Below are 18,456 nucleotides of genomic sequence, written 5' to 3' on the forward strand. Positions count from 1 at the left end.
AGATTTTGCACACTTCGGTTATCCACATGCTCTAGTTACCGATAACTATTCCTCATTCACTTCTCAGGAATTTCTAGAATGGTGTAATAGTCGAGGTATTGTCCTGCTCAAAGGTGCTCCATATCACCCCGCCACAAATGGTGCTGCCGAAAGACTAGTTCAAACTTTCAAAAAAGCCATGAAGAAATCAAACCTACCTCCTAAGAATGCTCTTCAGGAATTTCTCATGGTCTACCGCCGAACTCCTTTAGCAAATGGATCGTCCCCTAGCGAATTACTCAATGGCAGACAAATTCGGGCGCAAATCGATCTGCTTTTGCCATCCCCTGTTCATTTACAACAATCAAAGCAATCTATGGACTCTTCCAAAGTTGTAAAATATTCAGTGGGAGACTTGGTTTATGCCAGATATTTTAGCTCAAGTAATGATTACAACTCAAAATGGATTACGGCTATTGTCACTGAAGTATGCGGTCCTCGATCTGTCATAGTGAAGACAGAGCCTGATGGTCTAGTCTGGCATCGTCATATTGAACAACTCAGGCATCGCTACAACTCCGGGGAGGTGGAGGAGTCAATAATAGTACAGCCCGATTTGTTGTCGTGTGAGCCGACTGGTCAAAATAAAAAAAAAAAAAAAAAAAAAAAAAAAAACAAGTCGAAACAAGACGATCTAGTAGATGCCTATCAAAGAATAATCAAAACGCTTGCTCTCCGTAAAACCAAGCTGGCGAGGAGATGTAACGGTCCATTCTAGAACTTTCTAGATACAACAGAACATTCGAGAATCTTCCATAGAACCCTCTAGATATATAATAACGTTCCAGAATGTTCTGTATCTTTCTAGGAACTTTCTATTTTACTATAAATATTAAGTTTGTGATATTATTGTATTTGTATTGGTATTCTTGAATCAAAAATAAAAGCTTTACTGAAATCGAACTTTTCTTTGGATCTGTTAAGAAACATAACAAACATAAAATATTTTTTTAAAAAAAATAAGTATTTGTTTGAATACAATAAAAAAAAAACTTTACCAATACAAAACAAAAACCAAACATTTACAAGTGTTTCAAAAATAAAATGGATCAAAAAGTAGATATTAAATAATACTATTGAGTGCAGCTTTGGCATGATCCAACTTTTTTCTACTATTTCAATTTCGCTTGTACACATGAGTAAAAAGAAATATCTCTTCTGAATGTGCTTTATTAACAAGTTGTTGAACTAATTTGACTGTTCTTTCTGAACAATCATTCACAACATCAAGATTCATGATGGCTGTTTCAAATTCTTGATAGAAATCATTTAAAATCCAATATCTGCAGGAAGCTTCATCCATTGAACCTCAGCTTTTCCATGACCAAGCATGTCAAATATAAGCCAGGACTTCTCTGTAACTAGTGGAACTAAACTGGGAGGCTCATCCTGTGAAAAGTTTAAGTTCTTCAGAATGTCTTTATCCAACACCTGTCTTTCTAAGAAATACTCCTCTATAGAGGGTCGTTTTAGACCAAATAGTCTCTTAGCCATGTTGCTATGTTCTTTACATTTCTGATCTGCAATTGCTATAATGACTAAATATGGGTCAAGGTACCAAGTATGTCGCATAATGGATTCAGAAACAGCTTGAGCTCCAGCTTTATTTAATTCCTCAAACCTTTTCATCTGCCAGTATGCTTTCATATCCTAATAGTTAAGGGTTAGATTTTTCAATGTTTAATTTAAAAATAAATAATATACCTGCTTTTTGTATTTTTCAAAATTATATCTTTATTTTAAAACAATTATTCAGACCGTGTACCTGCATTGGAGCAGCTGAACTTAGCTCCACTCTAAGAAACCATTCAGTGTAAAAAATGGAAAGAAACTTTGTCATTTTAGTGATTTCATCCTTGCTCTCTTCATTGATTTCATTTCAGGGATTTTTTCCATAAGTAGAAACAGTTTTAGGTAAAATAAACTTTTACCCATGAATCTGGCATGATGAACAGCTCCAGGATTGTGAAGTTTAAACCTGTCAGTTTGTGACAGTACCATCAATGTAAGTTCAGCCTCTTCTTGATAATCTTTACGAAACTTTCCATCCTAAACAAATTTTTTTTCCTAAGTTATAATAACTTAAATTACTACAAATTTGTAAAACTGGAAAATTATATGTGAAGTACTACTTTACTATACTATTTTTTGGAAATAAGAAGAGATAATTAGATTTTAAATTAATTTATAAAGCTATTATTACTCACCTTCTTAAAAACTTTAGTGCTAATTATATATCTGCAAAATTGAATAGCACTCAGCCTTTGTTCATTAATCCAGGAATCAACAGGAGTTGATAATCTTTTTAAATCTTGATTTTCAGTATCTAGATCATTCCAATTGTTCTTAAGAAGTTTAAATAAATTATTTTCTGGTCCTGGAGTATGACTACTTGGATAAAGCTCCCAAAAATGGGTAACATGACGCTCAAAAATATGGTGTTGACATGCAGTTAATAACATAGGGCGCTGTAAGTGCACAATGATCCTGCTACAAGCTCCTTTTGCTTTACCTGTGTTGGTGCTAGTGGTATCAAAGCAAAGACACTGAACTTTATCCTCTAATCCAAAGTTAGAAATAAGTTCTTCTATAGCTTCTTTTTGGTGTTCTCCAGAACCTGAGTCAATTACTGGAATTCCAACTAACTCGGTTTGTCCTTTAATCCTAGAAAGAACAGCTAACCTATCTTTTGAAAACTGTTTTCCTTCACTAAGTTCTTTCACAATTTTTCCATCAAAATGAATTGTTATCAGAGAATTTGAAGATTTAGAAATGCTTTTTATATGGTCTCTGATTTCATTTGCACCCATTACCACAGCATTCTCTGCTGCTCTGTATGATGAAGATTTAGAGCATACAAACTCAGACATGCATCCTCCAGAATTGACAATAATACTGCTAAGAATTGCTGTATGTTGATGTGGAGTTAAACCCTCTCCAACTGCTGTGTGAGCAGTACGGTGCAAGATATCCTTTGGTAGGTTGACAGAATTTGTAGGATCAATATATGACTCAATTTCAAATTCACTATCACTTGAATTGCTTTTATTGGTATTAAAAGAACTTAATGAATTTTCAGAATCAGTATCTGATACATTGTTTAATTTATTATAACTACATTTAGATTTATACTTTCTTTTTAATGAATATTGAAATCTCTTATCCAATCCCCCTAACTTTCCTTTCCTTTCCTCTAATTGATCTTTAAGAAAAGCTATGTCTTCCTCTTTGTCATTTTGGTTTCTCAACCTATCTTTTCTTATTTTTTCAATCATATTTAGTGGGTTTTCTCCGATCCAGAAAACCTTTTTCATATTTTCTTTAAAGTTCTTTCTTTTTTTAACTTCAGCAGCGTTGTTTCTTTTGCTTAGGCTTTTCAGCTTCATCCAGCCTTGCACCATTTTTGTGACCTTGATCCTATAAAATGAAATTATTATCATTAAATGCTTATAAAAACTTAAAAATATATTTTAGTGTTTTGATAAAGTTATACAGTTTGGTCTATCATTACCTTAGCTTCTGAGTTGTAATTACTTCAAATCCACCACGTGTCCATGGAACTACAAGTTTAGATATTATGCAGCAATGTAACTGACTGGTAGGACAATTTGGTGAGAATGATCCACTTTTGTTTGGACATCCTACAATAAAACTCAGTTTAACTTCAGGTTTAGATTTTCTCAGAAAGTTGTAGTATTGAAGAATTTCTTGTGTAGTAGCAAATTTGTTGTTAGGAATAGTACAATTTATTTTTCCCACTAAAAAAGTATCATCAACTCTTTCAATTTTCTTTTTGGGTGGCATCATATAAATTATTAATATTTTATGTTAGTCTAAAATTAAATGTTTACATATAAGTATGTTAGATGAAATAATAAGATTATATTTTAATTTTTAAAATGAAATATTTATTTTTTATTTTATTTAAAATCTTTTTTATTCTTTATTCAAAACAATAATTGTTCAGCAAAAAGTTATGTTTTCAAATATTAAATTATACAAAAAAATTGAAATGTAAGATATTTTGAAAATACCCACTAAAAACCCGCTTTTTGCTGAAAAAATGAAATTCTTTGAATGTTTATTTTTGAAAAGAACCCCTTGAACATAAGTTGTATAACTCATTACCATGTTATTGGATAGTTTTTTTTTTTTTTAATGGTTGAAGTTTAAGGGTCCCACAGGCGGGGTAAAGTTTTCCTTAAAACGGGGCAAAAATTGACCCTTTTGTCCTCTGTGGCCAACCTTTCCAATAATCAAAAAAATTTTTGGAAAAAATTATAAGCACTATTTTGGGGTCAAGGCAGATCATAAGCTAGGGCTCTTTTCAAATTTTTGACATGACCTATTTTTGAACCACCCTAATATAAATATATATATGTATATATATATATATATTATAATAATATTTATGTAATAAATAAAATTGTGATATTATATATATTAGTATATAATAAAAATATAGTGTTAGTGTAACCATATGAGATATGACCCATATAACTCTTATTACACTAAATAATTGATTAATATAAACAATTTAATTACGTGAGGCTGCTATTGACTATTGTCATTTGCCAACAGACCCAATATGTTTATACCATTCTTAATGGATTTAAGAGTGTACAAATTATGCAAAACAGAAAAGTAAATATAGAAAACTTTTTTTTCAAACTCTTTTCACAATGATTTTGTTGAAGGAGCCGTTTTTTAACTTGTAGAGAGGTGTTTTTTCAAGTTGCACAACTAAATGTTTCGTGATAATATATTGAATGTTTGTTTATTTACTCTGCTATTTAATCAGGTAAAGTCGTGAATTATTGTTTTTGTTAAAAACTTGTATTTACTAAATCTAGAACTATAAATTAGTGCTCAACAGACTTTTTTTTAACTTTGAAAATATAAACTTCGAAATTTTAAAATTCGAATTTCATTACTTCGAACTAGCAACCAGACAATCTCTAATGGCCTTATTATAAAAGGACAAAAATAGACTTCGACAAAGCACTAATTGCAACAATTTTAATTACAACTATCAAAAATAAATTGTCTATAAAAAATGTTTGTCTTTCTAGACAATCATTTTAAAAACGGACACTAAATGAACAATCTCGATTTTTTAATGAGGTATAGAAGATCTATTTCATATATAATTTGGACTTATAACGAGTAATTAAATTTTCACTGCAGCATCGTTTCAAAAACTGAAAACGAGCACAAAATTAAAAATACAATTTTTCTAACAGAAGTTCATTTTTTAATTTTTTGTCCAGCGTGTGCTGTTGATTAAAAAGTTAATGTCTATTTAAAAACCTCAAAATGGACTATTTTGTGCTCAATTGAAGTTCATTAATTACTCAGTTCAGTTGTTTTTCAATTCTCAGTGAATGTGCGTGAAAATTTATTTTTAAAATGCCCTCTCCAGTTTGGGATTACTTCAAAAAAGTTGAAGGTAAGTTTATCATTTAAAAAATTTTCCTTAGTCACTAAAATCTTTATCACCTTCAATAAAATTATTTTAAAAATTCCGTCCTAAAATTTGTCACCACTTTAAATTTGTCACCATAAAAGTCATTTTTACCATGAAATAAAATTCAAATATAATGTATCGTATATTTTCTTTTTTGTTTCTAAGGGATTTTTTGGGTAATTTAGATTTTATTGGCAAAAATCAATATTTCTGGTTTTATGAAATCAAGTAAATTTAGACAAAATCATAGACACCAAATAGACAAAAAGTTATGCTTTGTAGACTTATGAAGTGAAAATTATTTTTTAACTGAGCAATCTTAGGACACCATCAAAAATTTGATAGACACAACAAGGACAAAAAATTAAACATTTGTTGTGTCCATTACAACATACAGAATTGTCTATGTCTGTGTTGTAAGTCTATCCATAGACTAGTCTGGTTACTACTTCGAACTACTAACTTTCTTACTTTAATATACAATTCGCGTTATATCAAAACGATTAAATGCATTATAACGATGGCTCCGCGCAAAATCGGACTATCTGCAATCTCCGCGGAAAACAAATTTGGCATATCTGCAATCTCCGCCAAAAACAAAATTGGCATATCTGCAATCTCCGCGTAAAACAAAATTGGACTATCTGCATTTTTGCCAGATACATTTTTGGACTATCTGCGTTTTTCGGGTGCATAAATTTTTGGTGGTGTTTCTTTAAATATTTGAAGTTTTTTTATAAAATTTTACAATTTTTTAAATAGCGATTATTTAAACATTTATTAATAGCGACAAAACCTTGATCATAACTTGATTAAGTTTGTGAGTAATCAAGTAGTTTTAGTTAAGATAAATATGATAAAAATAACTTATGTTATTGGTAATAATAATATAGCATATGTAACAAAACATTGTTATGTTACATACTAATTGCTAAATTCATCATACATACTTTGTCAATTTTATTTAGCCTTGTTGTTGTGACTAATAAGTTTAGATCAAATTAAATTCTTGTTATGTTATGTTGCAATGTTGCTAAGTGGTCTTTATACACAAGATCTGCATATAAATATATACAGGATGTCTGCGAAATCAGGGAAATGCCAGGGAATTCGGATATCTTCAAAAAAAATCAGGGGATTATCAGAGAAATTAGGTTAAATTTTAAAAAAATCAGGAAAGATGAGTCTTTATCAAACTTATATAACTTAAATAAGTTGTATATAGTTCACGTAATCTAAAAGTTTATTTGGCAGATAGTTTTATGAACTTCTCTTGATATATTTAATGTGGGTTGTATTATTGTTTATATTTTTGCAGTTGAAGAGCATTTTTCTAAACGAGAAATAGGTAAATATCAGGGAAAAGCTAGGGAAATCCAACTTATAATATTGGCAGACACCCTGTGTGTGTATATATATATATATATATATATATATATATATATATATATATATATACACATATCACAATAATTTTGTGTATATATAAATATATGTATGTATATATATATACTATACGTGTATATATAAATATATGTATGTATATATATGTATATATATATATATACATACATATATTTATATATACATATATATATATATATATAAATATATATATATATATATAAATATATATATATATATATATATATATATATATATATATATATATATATATATATATATATATATATATATATATATATATGTATACATATATTTATATATACACGTATATACACACACACACACATATATATATATATATATTGTAACCTTGATCGTAACTAACAAAATTATTGTTATTAAGCTATTTTTGTTCATTAAGCAATCAAACTATGTGGAGTTTTCTTTGTTGTCTACTTAAAACCATTCTTTTTTGGAGATGCCACTTAACTGAACACAAACTAGTTAAAAACTCATGCCTGAGTATTAAACATTATGGTTTCCACCTTTTCTTAAACTTGGTTTATCAATAATTAGGATCAAAATCAAACTGAACCTAAGGTTCAGTTGGATTTGAGCTCTAAACCATTAAACATTGGTTTAATCAGATGTCACCTCAACTGCAGTGATGATCAAACAATTTTGGTCAAATTATATTTGATAATTTTTACATATCCAAGACTTTGGGATGTAATGATATATAAAAAAGGGTTGTAATTTTTTTACTATGATAGTAATAACTATGATACAATCAAAAATAGCTGTATTTTTTCTATAAAAGAATAATTACAAAATAACAAAAAACTGCTGTTTTAAATAAACATATCCTTAACTTGCACATTGATCTGAATATCAGGCTTTTATTACTTTTACAGTATACCCAATATAATAAATTATCACAATTGTAATAGACAATATTAATTACTTGAATTTAAATTATAGTCACATTTAGGTAACTTTTAACTTTAGAAATTATAATTTAACATACAAACACAACTATCTCAGGAATATCTCAGGAATAGATGGAAAATAATGCAATTACTGTCTTCTTATTAACAACTTATTTCATGAGATCTGCCATTTGTAGTGAAATCACATTTGACAAGGCGCATGATTTCATGCAATAAAAACTTTGAACGCCCGGAGAATGCAGATAGTACAAAAATAAAGCTGGCGGAAAATGCAGATAGTCCAATTTTGTTTTACGCGGAGATTGCAGATATGCCAATTTTGTTTTTGGCGGAGATTGCAGATAGTTCGATTTTGCGCGGAGCCATCGATAACATTTTTTCTTGCTTTCTGTTATCAGAGTTGTTACGGCATAATATGTCTGGCAGATCTGTCGACATATTTTCAGACATATTTTACATCGACATAAAATATGTCCGAAATATTTTTCTGCCTACCAACTTTGACATAATTTTATGTCTAAAACATTTTCTGCCGACATAAAATATGTCAGAAATATTATTCTGCCAACTTACTTTGACATAACTTTATGTCTGAGATATTATCTGCCGACATAAAATATGTCAGAAACATTTTTCTGTCCACTTACTTTGACATAATTTTATGTCTGAGACATTTTCTGTCGACATAAATTATGTCAGAAACATTTTTCTGTCCACATATTTTGACATAACTTTATATCTGAGACATTTTCTGCCGACATAAATTATGTCAGAAACATTTTTCTGTCCACATATTTTGACATAACTTTATATCTGAGACATTTTCTGCCGACATAAATTATGTCAGAAATATTTTCTATCCACATATTTTGACATAATTTCATGTCTGAGACATTTGCTGTTTCTTATTTTAGAAGAAAAAATCGTACAACTTTATTGCTCATTTCAGATTAATTTGACGAGTAAAACAAAAGTTTCGATTTTCCCCTTATTAGAATGTAAAAACTTAGTCTCAAACTTAGTTTTTATTACTGAATGTGGTTTTTATTATATGGCGTCTTGTGCCACATTAGAAATTATGTTAAGTAGAAAGAAAAGTAGAACTTTTAAAGGGTCGAACCATTTACAGCATAAATTCGACGATCTAATCGTCTAAAACATAATAAAAATAAAAAATAACTCTTTGTCAGAATATTTAATTCCGTTCCAGGATAGGTCGAATAATTTATGGTCGAAGCAAACCTTATTAAAAATTTCATTTTTCACCAGCGCGGCGTTTCAGGCTAAAATAGAGTAACCATAGGACAACCGACAATTTCAAGCAGCAGTTAGAATGCAATTTTTAGCCGTAAGAAAATCTCTGGCCAAAATTTATCTTTTAATTTAACCGAACCGTCAGAATCGTTTTTTGAAGAGTAGTGATCTTAAACGAAAATTATTTCAAACAAAACAAATATCAATGATAATGTTTGGTTGTTAAAATTTTTTTTTCTCTTACACGTTTTTTAAAGAGAAAATATCCCTTTTCAGATTGTAAATGATACAACTCAAACAAATTAACTGGCAATTAAATGCCTTAGAATCAAATATTTATGTCTGCTCTCCTCAATCAAACCACATGGCATTATAGGTTGCTAAACTTTGGAAAATTGGCATTTTTTTTTTTATCCAATGGTATTTTATGGCCTTCTACCTTTATTTTGGCATTTTGACACAGAAAAATTTAAGTTCTTGAAAAAGTATTTATTTTGGAAAAAAAGTTGAAATTAATTTTTGCCCCTCAAGAATTTTTAAGGATAATAAAAAACACCTTTTGACTTCCGATCCGAAGATTAACTAGTTGATTTCATTGATGAAATTTGTTCAAAATAAAGTGACGGAATCATTTTGAAACAGCCGCGATATGAAAAAGGGCATTATTATGGCATTTTACATTCACGCTTTTGGCATTTCACATGTAAAAAATGTTGGCAACACTGAATTTAATTGTCAATTAAAACGACTAAAATATGACGACTTGGAATGCTCGCTTCCACGTTTGAGACATTAAAACGATTTTCCTAGCCGCATTAAAAAAACTCTTGATGCTGGAGCCTTTTGATCCAAATGCTATTCAGTTGTAGCATTTTATATCACGGCCGTTTTAATCATAATTCTATTCTCAAAATTAACTTTGACTTTTTGTGCTAGAATTCTGTCAAATACTTTGCTAACTCAAAAGCTAAAAGAATTTTATTACGTTATAAAAATTATTTTTTTTATGTTTCGACTCTAAAAAGGTTTTCAGAACTCGATTCTTGCACTGGGGCGCCATAAAAAATTGACTAATAGAAAATGTGAAATGTTCAGCTTTTTAAACAAATTTTATTTTATCAATTAAATCTAGATTATTTTTTACCACCATAATAGAGTCTAAGAATTCATTTGAAATGCGAGTACGAAGATGGCTATAAACAAAGCGAATCTAGAGAAATCACGTTCAACTTTTACGCTGGAGAACGCTGCACCATAAACTACTTGCGAGATTTCATAGAGCCGATTCCATTTCGTTTTCTGGTTTTTCTTCCAGTACGCAAGAATGCTGAATTCAACGTCTAATGACACTCGTGGTTCATTAAGAGTCCGTTTTAAAATTAATTGACGAATATCTTGATCTGATTCTAAAGCTGCATTAGCAACACCTTGTCTGGTTCCTCCTCCAGTATATTCAATGAAACGGTGTACTTTTTCAGCATCAATTTCTTCTGAGTTCATCGGAATCATCACTTCAGAAGTATTTGAGGAATATGACGCATTTAATTGCATGGATTCTTCTGTTGATGAAGAACTTGATTGTTCTCGTTGAGTACAAAGTTTTTGATGGATTTTGATTAGCTGTATAATTCCTCTATTCAACATTTCTGTATTAAACAGTTGATGACCCGATGTAAAGCAAAATCTAGGATCCAGAACTAAAGCAGCAATAAATGCTTCACATTTAAAAAAAACTTGTTCTCGTGTATTGATTGCGTTGGTCAGTAGCATTTTTAATCCCAAATTACCTGCTGGAACGTCCTCAATTTCTATTTTCATTTGAATCCATCGAACGTAGAATTCACTAATTGATAATTTTGCGGATTGAAAATCCATCATAGCCGAATGTATTGGTAAAAATGCATTGAAATATTCATCTGTTAAACTCCATGAAGCATCATTTAATTTTAATTGGTCGTGTCTTAGCCTTTGATATGCTTCTGCATTGGTATGGAAATCTTCTATCATCAAAAACGTGGAATCCCAGCGTGGTTCAATGTCTACACGAGGTTTTTTTAGATTTTTAAATGATTGAATATATGCTACTTTTTTGGATTCGACAGCAACTTTTCTGATGTTATTTAATGCATCTTCAAACATTGATGTTACGTCCTTAGCAGCTAGCTGACACACATGTGCGCCACAAAACATGACTGAACAGAATGATCCAACTGATTTTTCAACACAAACAGTGTGGGCTTCACTATTATTTCCTTCTTCATTCTCTAAAGCGCCAATATCAATTTCCTCGTCTTCGAAATCTATAAATTCGTCATCATAAATTTCAAGGATCACTTTCATTTGAACTTGTGCATTTTGAAGAATTTTTGAAGCCTTCGTCATGTTCTTTCCTTGATCTGTGCAAGTTGCGTAGATATCATTAGCACAATTTCCTATTTTTCCAATTACATTTTCTAACTGAGCAGCTAAAATTTCGCCAAACTGTCGACCTTCTTGAGTAAGTATGCCTAAGGTTCTGTCAGCTATTTGCCCGTCCTTCACATATCTACAGCTAACTCCAAACACGTTTCTTCCATATCGCGACGCACTATCAAACATCAACGAGACAAGAACATTTTCAGTTTCTTCTCTTATGAGCGAAAAAATATTTTCACACGCAAGTTGAATGTAGCGTTTCATGCTATGACGATTTATAACAATTTTGAATTCTTTGAGTGCATTTTTCACTAAAGACAATTGTCCGATTTCATCAGCTGAGGCGAAAGGCAAGTTACGATTCATCATTAACTTAATCATTTCTCTAATTAACTGATTTACATCAACATCCAGTTAAAAGACAGAAAAATGTTTCTGACATATTTTATGTCGGCAGAAAATGTTTTAGACATAAAATTCGTACATATTTTATGTCGGCAGAAAATTTGTCTTGGACATATTGGACAGATAACAACTCTGTCTGTTATTATAAAAGTTAATTCATTTCTCTTCCTCTTTGTGAATAAAAATGTTGATTATAAAACTTTTAATATAATTAATAGAACTACAAGTTGGAGAGCGTCAAACAGTTTAAAAAGATAATTTGCGATAAGCAAAAATTAGCAAACTTTTAATTAAAAAAACTTTGAAGAAAAATTGAACTTTGAAAATTTGAAATTCGAATTTCATTACTTCGATATACTTTGATTGTATACGCAATTATAAGGACCATTTTGTAGTAGGAGAGAATTGCGAGTTGACCCGGACAAAAATAGTATAAAGCTGAAACTTTGCACAGAGGAAGTAGACAGTCTCTGGATGAGCGTAAAAAAAAGCCCCGTTGATTGCGCTACGGGAACATCCCATTTGGGGCAAAAAGTAGGCTAATTTTGACAACACCAAAATATGATTAATTATATATCGTTGAATCGAGAATTTTATGCTGATCAGTATTTATATAAGAACTATGACTTGAAAACAATTATTTTTTAAGTTATTTACATTTGAAAAGTGTTAAAAGTGAATGCCGCGCAAAACTTCATTCGATTTTTTGTTTTCAAAAGAAAATTTTTACTGGGAAAAACTTAATCATTTCTTTTGTTTTCATAACAAAAGTTTTCAATGAAACATTTTGTATGAGTGGATAATTAAGTTTTACTCCGAAAAAAGGTTGCATCTTATTATATTGAAACTATTATATGGAAAAGTAAAACTTGCAAGTTAAACGTTATGTGTAGTAAAAGTTTTTACACTTGAAAAAAAAAAGAATGCTGTTTGTGTATTGTGCAAGCTTGGGTTTGACAAAGAAAGTTATGTCAAAGTATATGGAAAAGGTCTCAAAACATTGATTCGATTAAGCGAAGAACGGAGTATGAATGAACTATGCAGGTTAAAATTTGTTTAAATATACAATCTTATAAAAAAGATTTTTCGCGCAGTTTCTTAAACTAATTAAGTTAAATTAATAGTTCATTAATTTTTCGAATCATTTCAAATTAGGGGCTGCCCATTATTTACGTCAACAAAATAGGGAGGAATTGGGTCTGAACTTTTTTGACAATTGTGACACTGGGGAGGGGGAGGTCAAGTAAAGTTGACATCAACAATGTTTTGTTTTGTTTTTTTCAATTTTATTACTCAAACAACATAAAATTAGGTTAAGTTTTAATTCTAAACTCAATTGTAACGTAGCTATAATTTGAGAAAGATTTTAGCATATTTTTAGTTTTCTTAGAGACGAGTTCCGACAGAACACGCATAATAGTACAACAGTACTAATCCATCATAGCTGCAGAAGAAAGTTTGTGGATAGTCGTAAAGATCAATCATTATCTGTTCCAAGAAAGAAACTACGATCCTCATTTGAAGAGGCATTTGATTGGAAATCAAAATGTTTTCTTTGTACTAAAAAGGTAGATCACAAACATTCCCTGATTTCTAAAGTTGAGACGATACCATTGATTAAAAAAATGATTGAACGTTCATTGAATCGAGAGGATGATTGGGGAAATGCTGTACATTCTCGTTTGATATCTTGTTATGATCTTGTAGCGGAAAAAGCTATTTATCATATTTCGTGTATGAACAACTTCAGGCTTAAAACTAAAAGCGACAACCAACGTGGACGCCCATTAGATCTCATTATGTTTGAAAATTTTGAGAAACTCTGTTTCTGGTTAGAAGAAGAAACTGACTGCGAACTTTATACTCTTTCAGATGTGCACATTAAAATGAAAGAACTTAGTAATGGTTATCCGTGTTACTCGAAGAAATCTTTAAAACGAAAATTACTTGAACATTATCGTGATCATATTTTTTTTGGAGAACTCTCTGCTCAATCTAATTTAGTTTGTTTCAGAGATATGGCTTCTTTTGTTATATCAAAATTTTAAAAGAAGAAAGATCACACTAAAAATGATATTATTTCTGCTGCTGCAAGTATAATTAAAAGCGAAATCAGAGAAATGAATGTCGATAAATCTGTATATCCGTCACTAAAGGATATGGGTGATATTGAATATGGACTCAAATGGGTTCCAAAGAGTTTACAGCTATTTCTAAGCCATTTAATTTCAGTTAAGCTTCGACAAATTAGTTTAGGACAATGCATTGCTCAAGCTTCGCGACCAAGATAGCACCAATTCCATTTGGAATTGGAGTAGATATCGATAAATCTTTTGGAACAAAATGGCTTGTGGATCACCTTTAAAAGTTTGGATTTTCAATTTCCTCCGATGAAGTTAAGTTGTTCAAGTTATCTGCTGCAGTTAGTAGAGTAAATGCCGCGCAAGAACAAGAGCCGAAATTCCTACATTGGGTCGCTGATAATGTAGATCACAACATTCGAACATTGACCGGAACGGGAAAGTTTCACGGAATGGGTTTAATATCAATATGTTCGTCTTCTAAATGCAATTATGAAAGCATAACACGTTTGAAACACAAGTCTATTAAAAATTTATCTGATATGTCTTTAAAAATAACGCCTTATCACGGATCAAGCTATCAGGATTTATTAAATGTAAGTTTTAAACCAATAAAAGATATTGGATCTGAAGTATTCCGTGCGCCCGAAATGAATCTTGATCTTTGGCATGTAGCATGGTTTTTTAGTTCAAGAAATAATCCTCGCCCAAACTGGTCAGGTTATATGATGCATACTACATCACAATCAAAAACAGTTTATGAAAAAGCATCCATAAAATTTTTACCTATTATTGACTTAAGTTCTTCAGATGAAACATGCATATATTCTACACTATTGTTCATTATTGATGAAGCCAATAAATATAAAATAGTTACTCCCTGCATTACGTTTGATCAGCCATTATGGCAGAAAGCGTTTGGTGTTGTAAAAGATCAGAACCTCAATAAAGTATGTCGACTCGGAGGGTTTAACACAATGATGAGCTTTCTCGGAAGCATTGGAAAACTAATGGCAGGGACTGGCCTGGAAGAAGTTTTAGAACAAGTTTACTCTGAAGATACAGTAAAACATATGCTTAAAGGAAGAGCTGTTGCAAGAGCTTTAAGAGGTCACATGTTGGTCCAGAGTGCATTGATGAGTCATATTATAGATATTTTAGTTGACGAATCAAAACTAGATATATCCGGACTTGAATGCACTTATAAAATCGCAATGCAAAATGGTATGAATGAGGAAGAGTTAATCAGACTTGGTAATACAGATGCTTTCAAAAATATTGAATATGCCATATTAACCTATACGGAAAAGAAGACATATGAATCACGCACTGCAAAAACTTTGGATCTTGTACATATATTATATTAGGATCATAAAGGAATTTTTAGTTGCAGAGAGAATTTGTAACTGGTACTTGCATCTTCAAACAATCTCAAAAATGCTAAACTTATTTGTTAAACTAATCTCTAGTTAAACCACCATTGCATTTTTGTAATAGAACAGACCCTGATGCAGTCTTGCATCAGGGTCTGTTCTATTACAAAAATGCAATGGTGGTTTAACTAGAGGTAGAGGATTTGATGAAAATGTACGCAACCTATGGACAATGAGCATCTGTTATTCTGCAAGTGTTCATGAAGCAATGCATAAATTATCTGGATTTGACATCGGAGTTACGGAAAGCAATAAAGAAATGTGTATTAAAAGATTAGTATGTGATTATGAACATTGTGAGTTGTTTTATGACTGGTTTTCTGTAAGAAATCCATTCAATACTGTTGATAGAAATCTATATTCATTATCTATGGGTCTTGTGTCAGTCAATAGTGAAGATCTTGTCAATTGTGACGAGGCTGAGAGCATAGGTGTTCGTCTACAAACATTTCTCAACGGCCTTAAGTTCAATGAAGCAAAGTTTAAAAAGAAAAATACATTTTTTTCTTTAGATGTTTTGACCAATAGCGTAAAACTAGACAAACAAACTGATTGTTGTGTCGATCCAACACTCCTTTTTAATAGACTTGCAGCAATTGCAGAAAGAGAGGATGACGTTGAACTATATTTTGATTATGAGCTTACTCATCTCCCACAATCATTATTTAAAAGTAACCTAATGCTGAAAGCAAACAAATCATCTTTGTACAAAGTGATTCTTCCTGACGACGAAATTAAAGCAAGTACAAATGTCAGTTGGTGCAAATATGTCCTTGATGGAGGTTCCTTACTCCACAGAGTTCTTTGGAACAAAGGTATGAGGTTTGTAGAAATTGTTGAGACCTACATCAGCTATATAAGAAAAAATTATGCCACCACTTATACTATATTTGATGGTTATGATAAAAAATCTTCAATTAAATCTAATGAACACATCAGAAGAAAATGCAAAGGTTCTTCCCAAAATCTTGTTATAAGAGAAAATAATCAGGTTCCGTACTCACAAGAGCGTTTTCTATCGAATTCACACAACAAGGCACAATTAATTTTACTTTTGTCAGATTACCTTAAACGAGATGGATATGAAGTATATATTTGCAAAGGGGATGCTGACACGAAAATTGTCTCTAAATCGTTGGAAGTTGAAAAGGAAATTTCACCATGCATTGTTGTTGCTGATGATACTGATATAGCAGTTATGCTAATGTATCATTGGAAAGATGAATTAAATGAGATTTTTTTTTATCAAGAAAGAAAAAAAAAACTCTGGAGTATTAAAGACGCTCAATCTCGAGTAACGGATTTTAAAGAACATCTGTTATTTGTTCACGCATGGTCAGGATGTGACTCGACATCTTCAATACTGGGAAAAGGAAAACCTAGTTTTTTAAAATTACTGCAAAAATCCAATAATATACAATCAGTATCTGAAACTATTTTGGATTACTGGGCAACAAAAAAAGAAGTTGGAGAATGGTGGAAATGCAGAATCTTCGTTAAGGAAAATGCGGTTGGTATTTGAAGGTTTAGTTATAATTTTGTGGATTTAAGTCACTCATTTAGATTTTAAGTGTCATATTTTCATAGTATTTTTCTTAGGTATTTAAAATATAAACCAGTGGTTTGTGAAGGAATTATTAAGCCAGAAATGTTACCACCCACAGACCGTGCTGCTTATTTCCATGGTCTTAGAGTTCACCTACAAGTTGTTGAATGGAAAATGCTAGATGAATCTTTCAACTTGGATCCTAAAGAATGGGGATGGAAGTTAGATAATGGTTGTCTTCTTCCAATACCAACAGACAAAGATGTGGCACCACCCAATATATTAAAAGTGATTCGCTGCGATTGTAAAACTTCGTCAAGAAATATGTGCGGAACTAATATGTGTTCTTGCAGGAAAAACGGATTAAAATGCATGACTGCGGTGGCTGTCATGGGCAAGACTGCAGTAATAAAACGGTAAATTTTATTTTTTAAATATACACATAATCTTCTTTAAATATTTTTGTTCTTTTTTGGAATACAAATATTTTGCATTTTTAGGATTTTGAAATTGAAGAAGATTCAAGTGATGAAATTGAAAACGAGAGAAATTTATTTGATGATTTGTTTTGAGAAAAGTAAGATATCGGACATCTAATTTTAAATAAATTTGCATTCAAGTCTTAAAGTTATTTTAAAAGAATATATTATTTACTAATTTTTTTCCATTTAAAATTGCGCACAGACAAAAGTTATATAATGTTTTGAAAACAAAAAATATAACATTTTAACGATTTTACACTTTTTAAAAAATAATTGTTTTCAAGTAATAGTTCTTATATAAATATTGATCAGCATAAAATTTTCGATCCAACGATATAAAGTTTATGATATTTTGGTGCTGTCAAAATTGCCCCTTTTTTGTACCCCAAATTGCCCCAAAAGGGATGTTCCCGTAGCGCAATCAACGGGGCTTTTTTTTACGCTCATCCAGAGACTGTCTACTTCCTCTGTGCAAAGTTTCAGATTTATACCATTTTTGTCCGGGTTCGACCCTATTTTTCGCCTTTAAGTCCATATCTTTAAACTGCGAAATTCGAGGTTCGAAAAATTTTTCGAAGTTTTTCAAAGTGAATTCTTCGTATTGCAGAAGTTTACTATTCACGATTTTTCTACTGTCTATTGAAAGTTCAAACAGAAACAGGTACCTCTCCTTTCTTTTGTTATAGATGCTAGCTATTTATATTTTTTACTGTTCTTCCATTATATGTTTAGTTTATTGAAATTAACTTCATATTTTTCATTAATGTAGATAAAAGCTCAATATTATGGATGTTGTTGATAATGTTCAAACTGGAGATAATGTTGAGGATTTGAATGGTGAAAATATCAGTGAATATGGTAACAATTTAATTGACGTGGAAGATGAGAATACAAGTAGTACTGTTAATGGAAGAAAGATGAAAAAAACTTCTGATGTTTGGAAATCTTTTGAAGAGGTGTCTGAAACTGATGAGAAT

At 30.8% G+C, this 18,456-nt stretch overlaps 1 protein-coding gene and 2 pseudogenes across 3 annotated transcripts in view; 2 read left to right on the forward strand and 1 right to left on the reverse strand.

Moving 5' to 3' along the window:
* Positions 1-18,456, forward strand: part of LOC149890990 (uncharacterized) — a 198,628-nt gene that overhangs the window by 174,878 nt on the left and 5,294 nt on the right. The gene's annotated exons all lie outside the window — the stretch shown is intronic.
* Positions 1,103-3,894, reverse strand: LOC145190514 (uncharacterized; annotated as a pseudogene). The gene is made up of 4 exons (XR_016450932.1): positions 3,551-3,894; positions 2,247-3,456; positions 1,805-2,088; positions 1,103-1,689 (listed from the first exon to the last, which is right to left on the reverse strand). The product of XR_016450932.1 is annotated as an uncharacterized LOC145190514 (transcript).
* On the forward strand, positions 14,058-15,385 carry LOC149890998 (uncharacterized; annotated as a pseudogene).

The sequence above is a fragment of the Hydra viridissima genome, unplaced genomic scaffold (assembly GCF_058129835.1).
Source record: "Hydra viridissima isolate aposymbiotic clone 2 unplaced genomic scaffold, HvirCarnegie_v1 scaffold_3, whole genome shotgun sequence".
Classification (NCBI taxonomy): domain Eukaryota; kingdom Metazoa; phylum Cnidaria; class Hydrozoa; order Anthoathecata; family Hydridae; genus Hydra; species Hydra viridissima.